Source organism: Phyllostomus discolor, chromosome 10 (genome assembly GCF_004126475.2).
Source record: "Phyllostomus discolor isolate MPI-MPIP mPhyDis1 chromosome 10, mPhyDis1.pri.v3, whole genome shotgun sequence".
In the NCBI taxonomy this organism is placed as follows: Eukaryota; Metazoa; Chordata; class Mammalia; order Chiroptera; family Phyllostomidae; genus Phyllostomus; species Phyllostomus discolor.
Genome location: NC_040912.2, coordinates 90,745,470 through 90,764,476, shown reverse-complemented (window position 1 = coordinate 90,764,476; position 19,007 = coordinate 90,745,470). Strand labels below are relative to the sequence as shown.

Below are 19,007 nucleotides of genomic sequence, written 5' to 3'. Positions count from 1 at the left end.
TCACCAGACTGTTGTATCTATGAGGATTTGTTTGTTCTCTTGTTGCTCACTGTTTTATATCCCACCATTGAGTGAAATTATATGCTTTTCGTCCTTTTGCCTCTGACTCATTTCACTTCGCACGTTTCTCCCAAGATCCACCCACGTTGCTGCAAATGGCAGTATTCCGTCCTTCCCGTGGCTCAGTGTGTCCCACTGAGTACATGGGCCACATCGTCCTTGTCCAGTCAGACGTCAGAGGGCACCTAGGTTGTCTCCATGCCTTGGCTACCATGAAGAAAGCCTCAGTGAACACTGGGGTGCATATACCTTCTTTAAAAAAGATTTTATTTGTTTACTTTTAGAGAGAAGGGAAGGGAGAGAGAGAGTAAGGGAAACATCAATGTGTAGGTGCCTCCTGAGCGCCCCCAGTGGGGGACCTGACCAACAATCCAGGTGTGTGCCCTGACAGGGAGTTGAACCGGTGACCTTTTGGTTGCAGGCCGGTGCTCAATCCACTGAGCCACACTAGCCGGGGCACATTTTACATTTTTAAAAAGGTGTGAAATATGGCCATTGCTCATATATCTTTTTCCCACCATCCAAGTCACAAATGTGCGTTATCATAAGAAAAGCATTTTTCTCTTGAGTAATTATTTCGGGTGTTGATGCCGTCTCACTCTGGATCAGTGCCTGACTTTTCCTCTGCAGTTTTCAAGAAGACTCCTGGCAGTTTATTTGGACATTTGAGAGGGGCATGAGGTGGGGGTCAGCACATGCAAGAGAGTGGACAGTGTGGGACCAGGGTCCTCCGAGTGGTAAACATCGGAGCGAGGAAATGGTGGGCTGACTTTGCCCCGGAGGACCTCTGAGGGGCTCCAGGCTGAAAGGAGGGCTCAGGCAGGCTCTCCAGAGGGCACCGAGATTTTTCTTGCTTCTGGAGGTGGGCCTGTACACTGTGAACTTTCATGTTAGAACTGCTCTTGCTGTGTCCCATAAATTCTGGGTTGTGCTGTCTTCACTTGCATTTGTCTGAGGGTATTGTCTAATTTCTACCTTAATCTCATCGTTAACCCCTTTATTGCTTACTACCCTGTTGTTATTTAGTCTCCATGTATTTGTGTGCTTTTCCTGTGGTGTTTTCTTGTTCTTGATTTCTAGTTTCAAACAATGGCAGTCAGAGAAGACTTTTGTTATGATTTCAGTGATCTTGAATTTATTAAGACTTGCTTTGTGTTCCAAACTGTGGGCTATCCAAGAAAATGTTCCTTGTGCTTTGGGAAAAACTGTGAGTTCTGTTGCTCCCAGGTGAGGCGCTCTGGACACATGCATTACATTCATGGGGGCCAGCGCATCCTGGAGGGCTGCTGTTTCCCTGTGGGATTTCTGACTGCAAGACCCGTCGTTGATGCCAGTGGGCTGCAGTACCCCACCACGACTGCAGTGCTGTTCGTCTTTCCCTTCCTGTCAGTCCCTCTTTGCCTCACACACACCAGGGCTCCTGCACTGACGGCACAAACGCTCACACGGGTCACATCCTCCTGCTGGGCTGACCCTGTGGACAGCACGGGTCGGCCTTCTCTGTCTCCAGCACAGCGCTTGTGGTACAGCCTACTTTCTGTGCAGAGCCCTCTCCCATGAGTCAGTGGGGACAGCCCCTCCCCCCACCTCCTCTCTCCTCTTCCTGGTCCTCAGTGTCCTCACTTAGCTCAGCCCTCAAAGTCAGAAACTGGAGCAGGACACAGATTTTGCAGGTAGAGGAACGTGGGTGATCCTGTGCGTGTTTGGGGGAGCGCCAGGGAAATGTGAGATATGGAGCATCGGAGTCCCCTCCCCCGGGATCCCTGTTAAACCTCCCATCAGACTTGCTCTCAGTGCAGGTTTCTCCTTGCTTTCTGTGTCCTGTCTCTGCTGACTGCCTTTGGGCTGTGGTCTGCTGTAAAGGCTGAGCCCTGCACATTAGCCACTCTCACAGGTTTGCTGCTCAGAGTGTATTTGTACAAATAAATGATTCCTTTCATCTCCTACAGAATTTATAAATACACCTGAAGCTGTCTGGGGTGGAGCTGGGTGAAGCGGGCAGATTGGGCTCTGAGGGCAGCTGGTGGGCGAGGGACGCAGGGAGGCGTCAGAAGCAGGGCTGCCATACCCAGGACCAGCTGTGACTCTGTGGCCAAAGCTGATTTCTCAAAGTGCTGGGCTTCTCTTCTCAGTTTACAAGAAGGGTTTTCTACTCCCGCGCTCTAAGGGATAAAGACAGAAGTCCTCTTTCCAAAGGAGCGTCTTCTATCTAACTGTGTTTCAGGTGTGTATTTGATGGCTCCTACCAGAGGAGCCTGCCCTTCCCAACTCGCATTTTCAGCCTCTCCCAGGCAAAGTCCCCTCCACCCCCAGCTCTTCTAACTGCAAAGTCCCCTCCACTCCCAGCTCTTCTGAAAGCAAAGTCCCCTCCACTCCCAGCTCTTCTAACTGCAAAGTCCCCTCCACTCCCAGCTCTTCTAACTGCAAAGTCCCCTCCACTCCCAGCTCTTCTGACAGCAAAGTCCCCTCCACTCCCAGCTCTTCTAACTGCAAAGTCCCCTCCACCCCCAGCTCTTGTAACTGCAAAGTCCCCTCCACCCCCAGCTCTTGTAACTGCAAAGTCCCCTCCACCCCCAGCTCTTGTAACTGCAAAGTCCCCTCCACTCCCAGCTCTTCTAACTGCAAAGTCCCCTCCACTCCCAGCTCTTCTAACTGCAAAGTCCCCTCCACTCCCAGCTCTTCTAACTGCAAAGTCCCCTCCACTCCCAGCTCTGCTAACAGGAAAGTCCCCTCCACTCCCAGCTCTTCTGACAGCAAAGTCCCCTCCACTCCCTGTTCTTCTAGCAGCTCTCCCCACTGACAAATGCATGTAGGCAGCGAGGAGATGAAATATTCACAGTGTAACACGGTGCTTCTGTGACAGTGAGCATTGATGGATGAGGAAGGGCAACCTTTTTCTCAGATGTAGGCTGGACATCAAGGAAGCAACAATGAGGGACATTTGATCAATGCTTTTATTTAACAATATGTGTTGTGAAGAACTCTGTGTCCAGTAATGTGTTTGTCCCAGTCACAAGGGAATACAAGACTGGACACTGCCCTGGAGGGTCCACTGTCATGAAGCTCACAACTGACCAGGGCAGAGTAGAGAGAGCAGATGCAGAACTCCCGGCTGAGATCTCTGCTCCATGGGGACCCCTGGGAGCGCTGGGAGAACCAATGGCGAGGGGACCTCACTCAGCTGTCCTGTGGGTGGTGACGGTGTAGGGGGAAGACATGTCAGAGAAAAATAAGCAAAGTTTAGTTTTAAAAACTGTCTGATTGTAGAGGTGAAGTGGGACAGAGGAAGAGAGGCTCGGTTAGAGGCTGTGACAGGGAAACCGATCCCAGTGGCCTGCCTTCATCTGTGGTGGGAGCAGGGACACTTCTGCACATTTTGGAGGTCAAGTCCATGGGGCAGATGAGCAAAACTGAGGAGAGATGTGTTGTAGACAACGCCAGGACTCTGCAGGATCCCTGGGCTGAAGGCTGAGGCCATCCCCTGGAGGAGGGGGAGGGGAACAGGATCATCCCCCTGACCTGAAGGCAGGCTGGCTAGAGAGCAGGGAGGTCAAGGGTTTCCTGTGGCCAGTTCTGTGTGAGATGCCCATGAATTTGCCCAGTGGAGAGGCTGAGAGGGATATGAAAGTTCAGAGCTCTGCAGAAGGTCTAGTCTACAGAGTAGGTCCCAAAGGAGTTCAGAAGAAGAAGTTACTCAGGGGTCATGGGAAGGGTGCCTGGAAGCTGAGCTGAGGAAGCACCTGATCCTGTATGTTTGTGCAGAGGAAGAGCAGGAAGCAAAAAGGAGACTGACCAGGGCAGTGGAGCAGAAGTGCTGGGAAGGAGGAGAAATCAAGTAGCCAGTCTACAGGAGGAAGGGACTGCTGGCTGCAGGAGGTTCGGTTTGCAGTTACTCTCCATTTCCCTGAAATGAGTTGTGTTTCTTACCCACAGGAACTCACACGACAATGGCAGCTCCATTGCACAGCTCAAGGTTCAGCATCAGTGAACCTGGGACCAGCCATGGTGAGAGGGGGCTCGGGCTCCCCAGGCCAGGCTGAAGGAGGGGACCTGGTGGGGGCTCTGCTGTCCTGTCTGCCAGTCCCCAACTGAGCAAGATCCAAATACCCCCAACCCCATTTCTCATTTTCTCTTCATCGACTCTGCTCTTTCTTTCCCCTCAACCCTCCACCCTGGCCCCTCCTGATGTGGCATCACCGCTCAGAGGAAGAGAGGTTACAGTGTCCTGAGTGATCCAGGCTTTATGAGGGATCTTGTCTCCTACTTCCTAACATGTGCACACATCAGGAGGGGCAGCTGTAGCCTCTCTGGGTGTTTCTCTGCCCCTCTCTTCAGTCTTAGAGAAAGTTGGGAAGGAGAAATGTGAGAGGAAATGAGTTTTTATTCAGGTTCCTATTTATTCAGATGATAGGTTCCTATCCTCTGACCCAGACTTACTCATGTACAGAGTGGTAAGCTAGTGGTTCAGTACAGAATTGGATCATCTTTTTTTTTTTTAATGAAATGTAATCGGCTGACTTTGGTTAATAACACTATATAAGGTTCAGGTGCACAATCCTATCATCCATCATCCATGTACTGCATCGTGTACTCACCACCCAAAGCCTTGTCTCCTCCCATCACCACACATTTGACCCCTTTATACTATTCACAGCCCCCAACCTCCCTTTCTTTCTGGTCACCACCACACTACTGTCTGTGTGCATGAGTTTGTTTTGTTTTTTCACCTGGGACTTCCTATTTTATATCCGACATGTGCCTGGGTTCATATGGCTCTTGTCCTTTCTTCCCATGACTTATTTCATCTGGCATGATGATCTCAATATCCAGCAACTGGATAATTTGGGATTGGATAGCCCCATGGATGTGTCTGGTAGTCAGCACACTCTCATGCAGGCCAGGCTGATGGTACTAAGTGGGTCTGTGTCCCTCATCACTGAGCAGGGAGTCCAGCCTCTTCCCAAGGCAGCTGCAGGGCTCTGCGAGGCACAAGGACACAGCCATCCCCACACTTTTAGGACCTACACAGGCGTCATACTTCTACTGCCCTCTTGTCTACACAAATCATTCAAACACCCAGATTCAATGTGTGGGGAAACAGACTCAGCACCTGTGAGCAGACCTGCAGATCCACATCCCAAAGAGGCTCATGTCCCAGATGGGAAGAGTCCATGGCCACAGCAGCACTCTGTCACATAGATCGCCATGTGCCCTCAGCATTGGCAAACTGCTCTGTGGTGGAGCTGGTCTGTGGTGGCCTTTTGTTTCCCCTCCCACGATTTTCCCACTCCCTGTGTGGCAATGATTGATGCCCTCAGGGTGTCCCTAGGTGGGGTCTTCCACTGTGGTGCTAACGGGACAGTGCTCTCACCCCCCACCCACATTCCCCTTGTTGGGAGCCATCCTGTGTCCCGTGTTCTCAGCTTCTGGAAACTTACTTCTCTCATCCCAGGATGCTGGTTATCAAATGTGGGAAACTTGCCCCCAGGGGAGGTTTGGTGACTCCCTGGATTAGCAACAGCTTCCCCATAGAGTGTGTGGAAGATGGGGAATCACTACTGATCTCGTGGAAGCCAGAGATGGGGGTTCTGCCAAATCTCTCCTCTGTTTGATGACAGTTAAAAAAATCATTCCTACTACAGAATAGACAGAAGGGGGGATACTGGAAATAAAGAGACCAGTGAGAGGACTGCCGTGGCATAGATGGTGATGTAGCTTGGGCTAGTATGATGTCTTCTACATGGAGAGAAGTGTTCAGATTGTGAATGGAGGCAAGGGAACATTCCAGTGGGTAGGATCTGGAAAGTAAGGGGAAGTGAGGAATCAAGGGAAAATCCTAGACTTTCGTCTGACGGGCTGGGTGACGGTGATGATATCTCTGAAAGGGAAATGCAGTTATCATTCATGTCCCCAATCTCATTGGTGTGACCCGGTGGGCACAGACTCTGAGCAGAGACAGTGGCTGTGGTACAGGGTCCCTCTGCAGCCCTCAGTCTCACTGAAGGGCCGGGCTGAAGGGTGTTCTTTCTCTGGAAAACAGGCTCTCAGGTGTGGTTGTCAGTGGTGTTGCCTGGTCCTGGGCTGTGCTCACCAAATCCTGAAGTTTCCACTGTAAGACCCATTAAAGAGAGAAGCAGAGATGTACTAAACAGAAGTAGGGGAAGTGCTATACAGATGATCTGGTGTTTAACCTTCAGAGTTATTCTGAAAACATTGTTCAGTTGGTAGGCTATGCTGCTCTGTTCGTTATTAACCTCCAAGTTTCCTAGGAGGTAGATGTACCTAAGCAAGGGAGACTAAGAAAGTGTAACTTTACTGATGCTAATCTGTATGAGTTGTTGCTGTTGTTAGTATTATTTAAGTTCAAGGGATTTTATAGTAACTCCAGAGAACTGTCTATACTTTCTGGTTCAAAGTCTTCAACATGTTAATTTAATATAGGAAAACATCATTGAATTTCTACACAAAATTTTAATTTTAAGTAATGTGTTTTATGCTTCTGTGGGTCACAGTCCCTGATGGGAGGGCTGTGTATGTGACATATAATGGGACACTCCTTCTTTGTGCCCAGGTGCTCTGCTAGCCTTGTAAGGTGGGAGGGCCTGAATCACCCACCCCCATGTTTTCTTCATGGGAAGAAAAAAGTTTCCTTGTGACTATGACATGGGGGTGAGAGGATCTTCTGCTGTGATGTTCCATAGTCACCCTTTGTGTCACATCCTGCCTTGGCTTAGGAGGGACAGCTACTCCTACACTGGCTCTGAGCTCTCACTTACACCCTTGGGCATCCTCTTATGGTGGGCCTGAATGCCAAAGATCAGAGTAAGCAGCCCAAGGGACTCTGGAGATATTCCAAGGATTCCCAAGTCTGGTAGCAGGAATATGAGGCCCAGGGCTTCCTCAGAGCTCCTGTGTGTGCAGGAGTCGCTCACAGGACAGGATGAGAGTAGGCAACGGAGACGGGCACGGGTGGGTGTGGGTCCTGCAGGGGAAATGCTGGAGGTCAATCCTCACACTGTGGCTTTTGTTTCCTGATGTCCCAGGGCTTGGAAACCAAGACCCTAGAGAGTCACAACTGAGACTAGTCTTAGTGGGTAAGACCGGAGCCGGGAAAAGTGCCACAGGGAACAGCATCCTTGGGAAGAAAGCGTTTCATTCCACTCTTGCAGCAAAATCCGTCGCCAAGGTCTGTGAGAAAGGGAGCTGCACGTGGAGTGGGAGAGAAATTGTGGTCGTGGACACACCTGGCCTTTTCGACACCGAGGTGACAGATGCTGACACACAAAAGGAGATTGCTCGTTGCATCCTCCTGACATCCCCAGGGCCTCATGCGCTGCTCCTGGTGGTCCCACTGGGCCGGTACACAAGGGAACAGCAAGAGGCCGTGGAGAAGGTGCTGACGATGTTTGGTCCCACAGCTAGGAGATACATGATTCTCTTATTCACCCAGAAGGATGACTTGGACTGCACGGAGTTCTGTGATTACATAAGGAAGCCCCAGAATTCATTCAGGATCTGATGAAGGAGTTCAGGGATCGCCATTGTTTGTTCAACAATAAGGCAACAGGGGCTGAGCAGGAGGCCCAGAGGGCACAGCTGCTGGACCTGGTCCAGCGCATGGTGATGGAGAACGAGCGGGGATTCTACACTAACGAGATGTACCAAAGGGCAGAGGAGGCAGTTCAGAAACAGATCCGAGTGACAGAAGAGCAGTGCAGAGCTGAGCTGGAGAGGGAGAAGAAGCAGATAATAGAGGAGTATGAGGAGAAAATCAGGAACCTGGTGGATAGACTGGAGCAGGAAAAGAGAAAGGCAGAAATGGAGAGGGAGTCGGCAGAAAGGGAAAAGCTCTATGTTTCCAGACAACGAAATGCCAGGGGTGAAGTGGAGAGTCAGAATAAAATACTGGACATCATCATGGGAACTTTGAAAAGTGCTGGCCTGTGTGTTACAAGGCTGTTCAGATTCTCCAAAAACAAATAAAAATCTGCCTATATTTCCTGCACATTTTCAGGCACCCATTCCCCACAGAAATGGTTCTCAAAGTCATAGCTCCCTGTTTCTGCTGCTCAGGCTCTCAGGACGAGGGAGGGCGGGAAGGTTCCCTGTTGGCCATTGGTGGACATTTGATTGACTTCACAGGGGAGGGACACGTGCCAAATCTGTAAAACTCCACAGCAGAATGTACGGATGCCCCCTGTGACCTGAACTCTTTCTCAGACACACAGAAAGGAATGGAGGAGGACAAAGTCAGTGACCCCAAGCTTGCTCTGTTTATCCCCAGTAACCCGTTCTCCTCCACATTCTTTGTAGATTAGCGGATAATCTCTGTCTATGGCTTCTACTGCTTATTCTTGCCTCTACAGCCTCAAGAGCTATTTCACCCATGTGGTTAGTGAAATCAATTCTTTGCATGAAGTAATCTGTAGGTAGAGATGCCTCTAGAATTCTTTCTGATGAACATGAACTTGTTGAATTACATTTTTATGGAAGGACTGAAATTGTTCCTTATCATTGGCCCACTGAAGTACAAAGACTTATCTGAAAAACAGATCCAGAACTCAGTGAGGTGAAATGCCGGAATGGACAAATGTCTCATATTCAACAAGAAAGAGAGCATCATTTGGAGTATTCAGATGTTTCTGTAGAAACTGTCAGGATGGGCAGGGTAGGACAAGTGGGAATCTAGTTACATTTAGCATTTTGGACTACAAATATGGCCACTGTTTGGACTACAAGTAATATGGCGACTGAACTCTGACCCAGAAGAGGTGGCTGACATCAGACCAGGAGCCACCAATGCTAAGTTGCTTCTTTGTCCACCAAGAACCAATCCTTGGCTCCCATGAGAAGTCAAGCCCTATAAAACTCCCAGCCTTTCCCTTCTCCCACGCAGTCTTTTCTTAGCCCCTTCTCTGGGCTTGGAAAATGTCGCCCGGGAGCACAAACTTCCAAAATAAAGCTCATCTGCCTGTTTCCATGGCTAATTGGCTGTTTATTTCCTCAGTGGGGTCTAAGAAAACCTTACAGAAACTCTTTGACCAGCCTCAATGCGAGCATGTTGCTGAATGATGAGTCCTCTCCTTTTCTTGGGAAGCCAACTGTTGCCACCACACCTCCATCTCCCTGCACCCTGATGACTCCCTGCTGGGAGGGTGGTCCCCACACTGCTGCCCCACCCCCTGAATTGTTTTCCTACTGTTACTATAATAAAACTTTACTCTTCTCTCATATTTGTGCAAAACTGGAAATCTGTTACCTTAGGAAAGGTCACTACTACTTCATCAAACAGCACAGGGATGAATTTCACTTTTTGCTAAAAGTTCAAGATGATTTTGGAACTTGATGTGTCTACCACTAAGAGGCCTCTCCCAGTTCTTAGCCCCTCCGCCCATCAGAGACCACATTCTTCTTGGATTCCTTCATTAGCTGCCTGTAGAAATTACATGTAACCAAGGTTTCTGAGACCTTTGAAGATTTCCTGGTTACAGATAAGGTCCCTTTATTGTATTGATAATAGTAGTTGAAATCCATCCCTACTCTCTTGGGGATTTCCTCCAGAATAATTTCTAGAAGTTCCCAAAGCACATTTCCATGTTGTACCAGCACGTCCTGGTGGTCACATGCCTGAAGGGAACTTCGGTGGCCTGCCCAGAGAATGAACCAAGGGGCCACAGTGCAGGTCAGGTCCCGTCTACACTGGCTAAAAGGGACAAAGGACAATCTGATTTCTTTTTTGGAAAAAGTCTGGCATTACTTTTTTGGAAAAGTAAAAATGATAATAAAAAGAGATGGTTTCATATCCAAAAAGAATGATGGAATGCCATAATGCCCAGTGTTACCTGGGGGTCCCCTTGATGCGTGGGTCACCAGCCAGCAGTGATCACGGAACGCTGCGGATGGCTGGTCAATACGCAAGAAAAAACATGCACAGAGACAGACTAGTTTCTGTGGAGAAGTAGGGACGGAATGGCCACCCCCTCTAGTGGGGAGCACGCCAATTTACCGTCCAAACCTGCTTTTATTGGACTCGTTTTGCATAATAATTCAAGTAAAGTACAGTACTTATTACAAGGAAATAAGGAACCATAAAAAACTAGGAAGTCTGAGGATCTATTTTGAGTCAGGGTCAAAGAGCTGTAAGACTTTGAGGAACAAACTAACTTCCTCCTTGGACCCTTCTCATTCAACTGAGAGCATTCTAAACAAAGCAGGTTTCACAGTAATTTACATGTTCTTTCTTAGGCCTGATCACCTGGGGAATCCGCCCTTTTTAGCACAGAGCTGCACTACCTTCTGTCATTGTGTCAGGCTTAGGTGGAGCATGGGAACTAAGGCAACCAAGAGATAAGGAGATTTTCTCCCAGACAATGAGAACTCAGGCTATGTCAAAGCCGAGGAGCAAGGGTCCATCACCCCCTTTTGCTGCAGCCCCCAAAGTCCTTCTTTTGGGGGGCCTCCCAAGTGATCGTGCCTGTCTTAGATCATTCCCCCTTTGGGGAATCTTACCCATCTTTGGCTAACCGACCAAGCTTTGGGGTTCAGTGATGAATGAAGCAGCAGAAGCAGCGTTCCTGCCAGGGAGGTAAGTTTTTGTCTCCTTGCTGGCTTATGGTTCCAAGGGCGTTCCCTTAGCCTTAGCCTAGGCAGGGGTTACAGCTTCTGATACCAGGCAGGGCAGTTCCCAACATCCCCCCACCCCGTGACTTCCAAAATCTCAGTGACAAAGCCAAAGGCTACAGAAAGCTGTGTACGTGTTGTCACTTCGGGACCAGCGAGGGAACAGAATTGTTCTGTGTGACTCGGACACGATGGACAGAGGACGGTGGCACGTGTCTAAGAGCACAGAGGGAAGCACCGGGCCGGGGGGAGCTCAGAAAGTTCTAAGAGCAACAAGCTTGGGACCATCTGTGCTGTGGAAATGTTCCCTGAGCCAAGGTTCCCCAGCTCTCCCAAGGGTAGGGGGATAATATTTCATGGGGCCCTCATGAACACCAGGCACTTGGTACAAAGTGGTAAGTAAAGAAACTATTACTTCATTCCCAGCTCACCAGCACCAAATAGGTGTGAGACCTGTGGTGTGTTGGATGAGATGGAAACATTTCCATGGGAAGGTCAGGTATAAGGTGAATTCTCACATGGACTATCCAGCTGTGCTGACTCCTCTGTCCTACTCGTGGCACCATGGGTGGTCCAGCTATGTTCTCTGCATCACAGGGAAGAAGTGGGGGGATGTTCCTCATCATCCTGTTGCCAATAGGTCCCTGTCAGGTCCACCCCTGCAGTCAGAAGCAGATGCTCCCACCATGAGGGACTGGTGCCAAATAATGATTCAATTTCTCATCTGACAGGTTCAAAAGATTTGAATGAACCTATACCACCAATTGAATTTTTCTCCCCGAGTTACAACATTCTTCATAGATTTGGGAATTCTTTAAGACACACAATATTATTTGGGCAGGTGTCTTATATCTCACTTCCCCTACAGCTGTAAAGAAGAACACTTGGGAGTGTCTGGCAGATGGCAGAGGGTTGCCCTGAGGAAAGAGGAAAAAGAGGAGGAATGTGATGGAGACTTGCTAGAGCAGGGCTGGACCACCAGATTCACCCCAAGTCCTCCCTGTGAGTGGTGTCACTACTTGTGGGGGTCCGGAGGGGACGGCATCAGAAGAAAGAAGTAAAAAATGACAACATTGGTAGAAGAGGAAGCTGAAATGAAAAAAATCCCTGCTGGAATCTCTTTAGGAGAAGAAGGGAAGAGAAGAAGATCAATTGAGGTGCGACCCCCATAGGGTCCCCAGGACACACACCTGTCCAGCTGCATCCTGGGGCACTGGGGCTCCTTAGAGCACTGAGAGGGAAAATGTAATTTCCTCAGTGCTGTTGTTTGCTTTGACTGTGTCTCTCATTTCAGTCAATGAAGGGTCATTGTTTACTTTTTCCTTCTGGTTGTTTTTTCCCCCCTGACCCAAGGCAGCAATGTTGGGTTCTCTGCAGGGAGGGGAAATCAATGTGGATGTTTCAGCCATTACCTCTCTGTGACTTAAGGATTCAGAGCATTTTTAAAAATATTCCTCACCTGAGAGTATGTTTAATGATTTTAGAGAGAGTGGAAGTTAGAGAGAGAGAGAGAGGGAGAAATCATCCATCTGTTGCCTCCCCTGTGTGCCCACTGGGGGCCAAACCCAAAATCTTCTGGTGTACAGGACAATGCTCCAACCCATGAAGCCACCAGGCAGACCCAGAGCTTTTATTACTTTTTTCTCTGTGGTTGGAGAGAACCAGGTGCTCTGGAGACAGCATCGTTGGGAAGCTGACATTCCGCTGGACGTCGCCAGTGGATGCTGGTCAGTGTGGTCCTCGCTCTTTGTTGGCCCTTTCAGCGTTTATGGTTGAAACTATATACATAGCATTCAAATACATATTGTAATTTGAAAACAAATACTTGAAATTTTCAAATTTTAAATCAATTATTGTTTCATATTGTTAAAACTGTCTTGCCTTCTATGGGCAACGGTTTGATGCCTTCATGGGAGATCTCTCATGTTCAGTGTGTTGTAAAAGTGTTTTGGTCTTTCTTAAGATTTTCCTACAAAGCTTTCCATGACCAGAGTAAAAATTTCTTTTCCATCTCTCCATTTAAAAGTGTTTTTTAAAAGGTTTTATTTATTTATTATTTATTTATTTATTTATAGAGAGAGGGAAAGGGAGGGAGAAAGAGAGGGAAAGAAATATGAATGTGTGGTTGCCTCTTGCAAACCCCCAACTGGGAACCTGACTGGCAACCCAGGCACATGCTCTGAGTGGGAACTGAACCAGAAACCCTTTGTTCCTCAGGCCAGCCTTCAATCCATTGAGCCATACCAGCCAGGGCTGGTTGAGGTTATATTTTATGTGTAAAAAATATGACAACAACTGTGCATAAATGGGGAGGGAGGAAGCAATGGTAAATGTTGCAGAGATCTCACAGGACTTGTGCTGTGATGCACTGTTCACTGGAGGTAAAATGTAGGTTAAAGGTGCATACTGTCAATCACGGAGCAACCACTGGGAAAATGACATGAGGTGCAGCTAATAAAGCAGTAGATAAAATAAAGTGAAATTTTAAAATTCACCAAAAAGTCAGAAAAAAGGTGGGAAAAGGACAAATGGTAAAAAAAAAAAAAAAGTAGCAAAATGATGAATTTAAACCCAACCATATCAGTAGTTGTGTTAGATGTAAATTATCGAATGCTCCAGTTATAAGACAGTCAAGTTGGGTTTAAGGCAAGACCTGACTGTACACTGAGTAAGGAAACCCCTGGGGGCTCCTCCCCACATCCCAGCAGCTCCATCGCTATTCCTGGGACACCTCTGGGCTCCATCTCTCCCCAACCAAAGAGCAAGGATCTCCTGTTTCATTGCTCCCTCTGGACACTTTGCTTTTCTTTGTTTCTGATTTGTTTACCACTGACCATCTCCCATCTCAGCAAAGGGACAAAGGTAGCCTTTTCCTATTTGTTCCTTGCAAAAGGATATTGAAAAGTGGACAAGACCAGAATCCAGATGCCCCATCAGGGCCCCCACTGGGATCTGCACGCGACCCTGGAAGCAGAGTGACCTTGGCAGCAGAGGAAGGGCTGAGGGTTGGCCTTGGCATTGGGTTCCCGTTCCTGTTTGCAGTGGTTCGTGGCAGTGTTACAGAACACAACAAGGGGGGCCTGGGATGATATACTATTATTGAAAGAAGGCCCCGGGTCCGTTATGTCCGCCACCCTAGGAAAGACGTCTCTCAATGCCAGAGATTTGTGAAAAGGAAAGGAAATGTTTATTTAATGCTATACAAACTTAAAGTAGTGACCTAATGTCTTTACCAAATCCCAAAGTCCCTTAAAACACCCACAAACAGACATAGTCCTTCCTTCCTTCCCCCTTTGCTTAGTCCAGAGTACCACATCTCAGGAAAGGAAATAGAAGTCCATGGCTTAGGCAGTCCTCTGGTTCTTCCCAGTTAGAACTCCATCTCGACTGGGAGACCTCCCTGTATTCCCGGCACCCTCAGCTGAGTCGCCGGGATCTCTGCTAAAACCAGGTGGTGGTTCCCCCTTCTAAAGCTGTGGGGGTCCCCACTCTGCCAGGCCGCGTGGTTCCCTCTCTCTGGGATGCGGGAGTCTCCACTCTGCTAAAGACACGTGGTTCTCTCCCTCAGGGCTGCCGCGTGGTTCTCCCTCTCTCAGGGCTGCGCATGGTTCTCCCTCCCTGGGATGTGCATGGTTCTCCCCCAATAGCTGCACATGGCTCTTCTTCTCAGGGCTGAGCATGGTTCTCCTTCCTAAAGCAGCATGGTTCTCCTCCTCAAGCAGCATGGTTCTCCCCCTCACAATGGGCGCCAAGTCTGGGTTTTAAATCCCCACAGCCAATCTTCCTCTGCAGCCTCATTTCCGACTCCTCCCACACTCGACTTCACATGCCAGAACTCGTGTCCTTCCAGCTTTACTGGGCTGCCATCCTGAGTCTGGGCAGGCATGGCCCCATGTCCTGGAGCCAATCCTCTCTGAGCTCCCACGCAGGTGCTGTAACTCAGGGGACCCTCCCCCCCCCTCAGTTACATCTGGGTGGGGAAGTTACTTCCATTCCCCTGGCTTAGAGCTGATCACAGCTATTTAACATATCTAAGCAACCAGCCAAAGGCTATAGATATGTTAAATGACCATGCCAGAGGTTAGCTGCAAGGCTGTTGCTATGCAAAACAGCTCTCAATGGCCCTGCTCCATTTGCCCCCTCCCCCAACCCACACCCTGGGTGGGGGGTGGAGACATCTTAAAATCTCCTGGACACCTTAAGTTCTGGACCGCATTTCAAATGCCCATTTGGGGTCCCCCCTCTTGGCTGCACCCTGTAACAGCAGGGCTGGTGGGCCTCTGTCTCCACAGTGTTCTCAGGTGTCACAGATTATTTACTCTATGACATGTCTCTTCAGTGATGTGAGGGCATCAGTGACCTGGGATTCTCTGTCTGTGAAGCACCAGGCAGAGGATGCCATAGGGACCCAGTGGGATCCGGGGTGAGCTTGAGTTTTGTGTGATGGTGGAGACTCTTGGACAGAGCAAGCGTGGGTGCAGAGATGAGCTGGCTAACCTGGGTCATTTTACCTGGGCCTGGAGCTGACCCTCCTGGATCTGCATGGCACAGCGAGGCAGATGCTTTGCCCACCATGGCGTCACCAGTGCTCAGCCCACCAAGACTTGTCTGCATTTTATTATGAGATTGGAATAAAAATCTCCAACCCTCTTAGTTCTTTTGGCTTTACCACTGAGTGGAAAAGCACACCCCCACCCTATGAGTGTGCCAGCCAGTGAGAAAAGTCCTCTGGGGAAGCAGGCTCTCCTCAGGGCCTCTGTGGCTCCCAAGGTCTTGAGTCTCTAGTTCAAGTTTCCTTGGGCTTCAGAAGCCACTGCATTCAAGCTGCTAAGGGATGTGATGGCAGCACAGACTCCCCCGGGGAGATGTCCCCTGCAGTGACAGAGGGACAGTTCTTCAGTGTCTTCTTGTTACAGAACAAAGAAGGGAGGGACTGGGATGATATACTATTATTGAAAGAAGCCCCAGGTCCGTTATGTCCACTGCCAGAGGAAGGACGCCTCTCTCAATGCCAGAGATTCATGAAAAGAAAAGGAAATGTTTATTTAATGCTGTACAAACTTAAAGTAGTGACCTAATGTCTTTATCAAAGATCCTCAAGTCCCTTTAAAACATCCACAAACAGACACAGTCCTTCCTTCCCCCTTTGCCCAGTCCAGAGCACCATATCTCAGGAAAGGAAATAGAAGTCCATGGCTCAGGCAGTCCTCTGGTTATTCCCAGTTAGTACTCTATCTTGACTGGGAGACCTCCCTGGATTCCCGGCACCCTCGGCTGTGTCGCCGAGATCTCTGCTAAAACCGGGTGGTGGTTCCCCCTTCTAAATCTTCGGGGGTCCCCACTCTGGCAAAGGCACGTTGTCCTCTCTCCCAGGGCCATGGGAGTCCCCAATCAGCCAAAACCGTGTACTTCTCCCCAGTGGCTGCAGGGGGGTGGGGGGGACTGGGTCGCCACTCTGCCAAAGCTGAGTGGTGGTTCTCATCTAAAGCCTCATGGTGATTCTCTCTTACAGGGTTGCGGGAGTTTCCACTCTGCTAAAGACGTGTGGTTCTGTCTCCCTCAATGGCTGCTGAGTCTGGGTTTAAATCCCTGAGCCAGTCTTCCTCTGCAGCTCTGTTTACGACTCCTCCCACACCTGACTTCACAGGCCAGAACTCATATCCTTCCAGCTTTGCTGGACTGCCATCATGAGTCTGGGCATGTGTGGCCCCATGTCACCTGCCCATGTCATGGAGCCAGTCATCTCCAAGCTCCCACGCAGGTGCTGTAACTCGGGGAACCTGCCCCCCAGTTACATCTTGGGGGGGAGTTCCCTTTCCATCCCCCCTGGCCTAGAGCATGGTCACAGCTATCCAACATATCTATGTAACCAGTCAAAGGTTATAGATATGTTAAATGACCATGCCAGAGGGTAGCTACAAGGCTGTTGCTATGTGAAACAGATCTCAAAGGCCCTGCTCCATTTGTCCCTTCCCCCAACCCACACCCTGGGCGGGGGGGTGGGGGGGGCGGTGAGGACATCCTAAAATCTCGTGGACACCTTGAGCTCTGGACCCTATCTCAAATGCCCAATTGGGGTCCTCCCCTTTTGGCTGCACCCTGTAACATTCTCTTCCTGTGGGCATACACCCTTGTGGGTGGGTGTGTCTTTCTGCACTTGGATGTGAGCATGATTATGCAGGTGGGGTCGGGGATGATAGAACAGTGCCGTTGTTCAATACTCATATCAGGCAGATTAACTAACATCTACAAATACCGATGTCGAAAAACACGATGTGAACAGCCAGTGCATTTATTCACTCAATTCACGGTCAACTGAAACAAATGAGAATGGAATATGGATTTGTGTCGGTTCCCATACTTGGTCTGGTGGGGATACTGGGGTTGATTCAATGACAGGGGACACAGCTTGAGGTCCATGGAAACCAGGAAAAAGCAACAACAGTTATTTGGCTTAAGTAAGAAAGGAGCTCAGAGAGGGCCAGGTCACAGGGGCAGGCTTTGGGGTGGGGGTGCATGGTGGTAGGCCATGGTAGGATGTTGGTAGATTACTCTCATATGATGGACACAAGGAAAGCCTATGGATCCTGGAGGCAAATACCAAGGATGAGTGTGATGGTCAGCTGACCAGTCAAAGTCCTGTTTACAATCTGTCACTGAGGATTCAGATATGGCTTTCTTCGGGGTGGATAACTTAACCTTTCTTTAGCTCCCATTGTTAATGGTAAAATGAGATATTAACCACAGAGCAGTCTGACAGTCATGGGGTTGCGTGGTAGAGCTGCATGGTGTTGGCGTGTAGGGATTAAAAAAAGAAGAAGAAAAAGAGGAAAACCTTATGGACAGAGATAACAGTGTGGTGATTGTCCAGGGAGTGGGAAGAGGATGTGTGGGAGAGCATAGGAGGGTTAAAAAGTGATGGACATAGACATGACTTGGGTGGTGAACACAGGGTACAGATGATGTGTTGTGGAATTGTGCACCTGGTACCTGTATCATTGTGTTCCCCAAGGTCACCACCAATATATTCAATAATGAGGACAATAATAATACCAAAATATATAACACAGAGTACATAATTCACTGGGTTGGGGTCAGTACTAAGAAGTGGGTCCTGCTGTAAACAATACTTACCCTGTGGCTGTGGCTGTGGACTTGAGGATGAACAGGAGCTGGAGGAACTCTGAGGCACATGGGAGCAAAGGTGAAGGTGGCCTTGAAGGGACTTTGCTAAGAATTTGAATGTTAAAGGCGAGACCTCAGATCAATGTGAAAACCCTGTCATTGGACCCCAGAGGAAAGGGAGGAGGTGTTCCAGAGTGGGGGAGAGTTGTGCAGTCCTGTCTGCTCCTGGGTGGATGGAAGAAGTTGTAAGGGATGGACTGGAGTGTTAGCTGAGGGGTGTCCAAGCTCAGCATGTTTCTAAGGGAGCAGACTTTCTGATTCAGCTACTGAGTCAAAGTTCAAACCACTTGCATTTCCATTAGTACAACAAGATAAATTAACTTAACTGCATTGTTTTATCTTTTAGCTTCATTTGTTTCATAATAGAAAGTATAAGCATTTCACAAATGACATCCATTCAATGATTCCCATTGGCGAGTAACTCAAACCATGGCCTCATGAAATATTCTAAGGGAACGGTGTTTAAGTATATCAAATATGATGTGCTCTCTCCTTTATTAGTAAAAACCAGGGATGATGCCACCCACAACATTTCATGAGTAGGGACAGACTCCTGTCCTGTCTGTAGGGACAGACACTGCTGTTAGTCTCTTGGGCTCCACAGGGCAGAGGAAGTCTGGTGGGGGTAACCGCAGTCCTGGACCCTCCACCACCTTACATCATGAAGAAAGACCTGGTGGATTGAGGGTGGGGCAGGGAGAGAGAAGCTGTCTTAGTCAAGTTGTCTTCACTGTGAAAATAGTCAAAGTTAGTTATTTTCAACAAGTATTTCAACACTGGAGGGACGCAGGACAACCAGGGTCTGTGCCACATGAAGGGCCCAGTGAGTAGGACATTGTTTGCTCTGTGTGACTGATCCAGGGGCTCAAAGCCTCAAGAAAGGATCCCAGCTCTCAGCTCCCCTGGAACATCCTTGGTGAATTATGGGGAAAATACAAAATAATCACTTTAAAACATCTGTGTGAAGGCACCAGAAGTGACCAAACACAGACCAGCACTCTAGGGGACTCCACCCTCAGTCAGGATCCTCTGGTCAAGATGAGGGGCCACACCACTGCCACGCTCATGGGGTTTCCCCACCACAGCACATCCAATCCCACTGACACAGGAACAGCCTTCAGGCAAAAATTCACAGTGACCAG

General features: G+C 49.0%; 1 protein-coding gene, 1 long non-coding RNA gene and 1 pseudogene across 2 annotated transcripts in view; 2 read left to right on the top strand and 1 right to left on the bottom strand.

The window, feature by feature from the left end:
- LOC114507421 (GTPase IMAP family member 8) overlaps positions 1 to 19,007 on the bottom strand; it is a 772,814-nt gene that overhangs the window by 666,250 nt on the left and 87,557 nt on the right.
- Positions 1,662 to 8,074, top strand: LOC114508072 (annotated as a pseudogene).
- Positions 17,072 to 18,705, top strand: LOC118497226. The gene is made up of 3 exons (XR_004899758.1): positions 17,072 to 17,192; positions 17,609 to 17,619; positions 18,694 to 18,705. It is a non-coding gene; the product is annotated as an uncharacterized LOC118497226 (long non-coding RNA).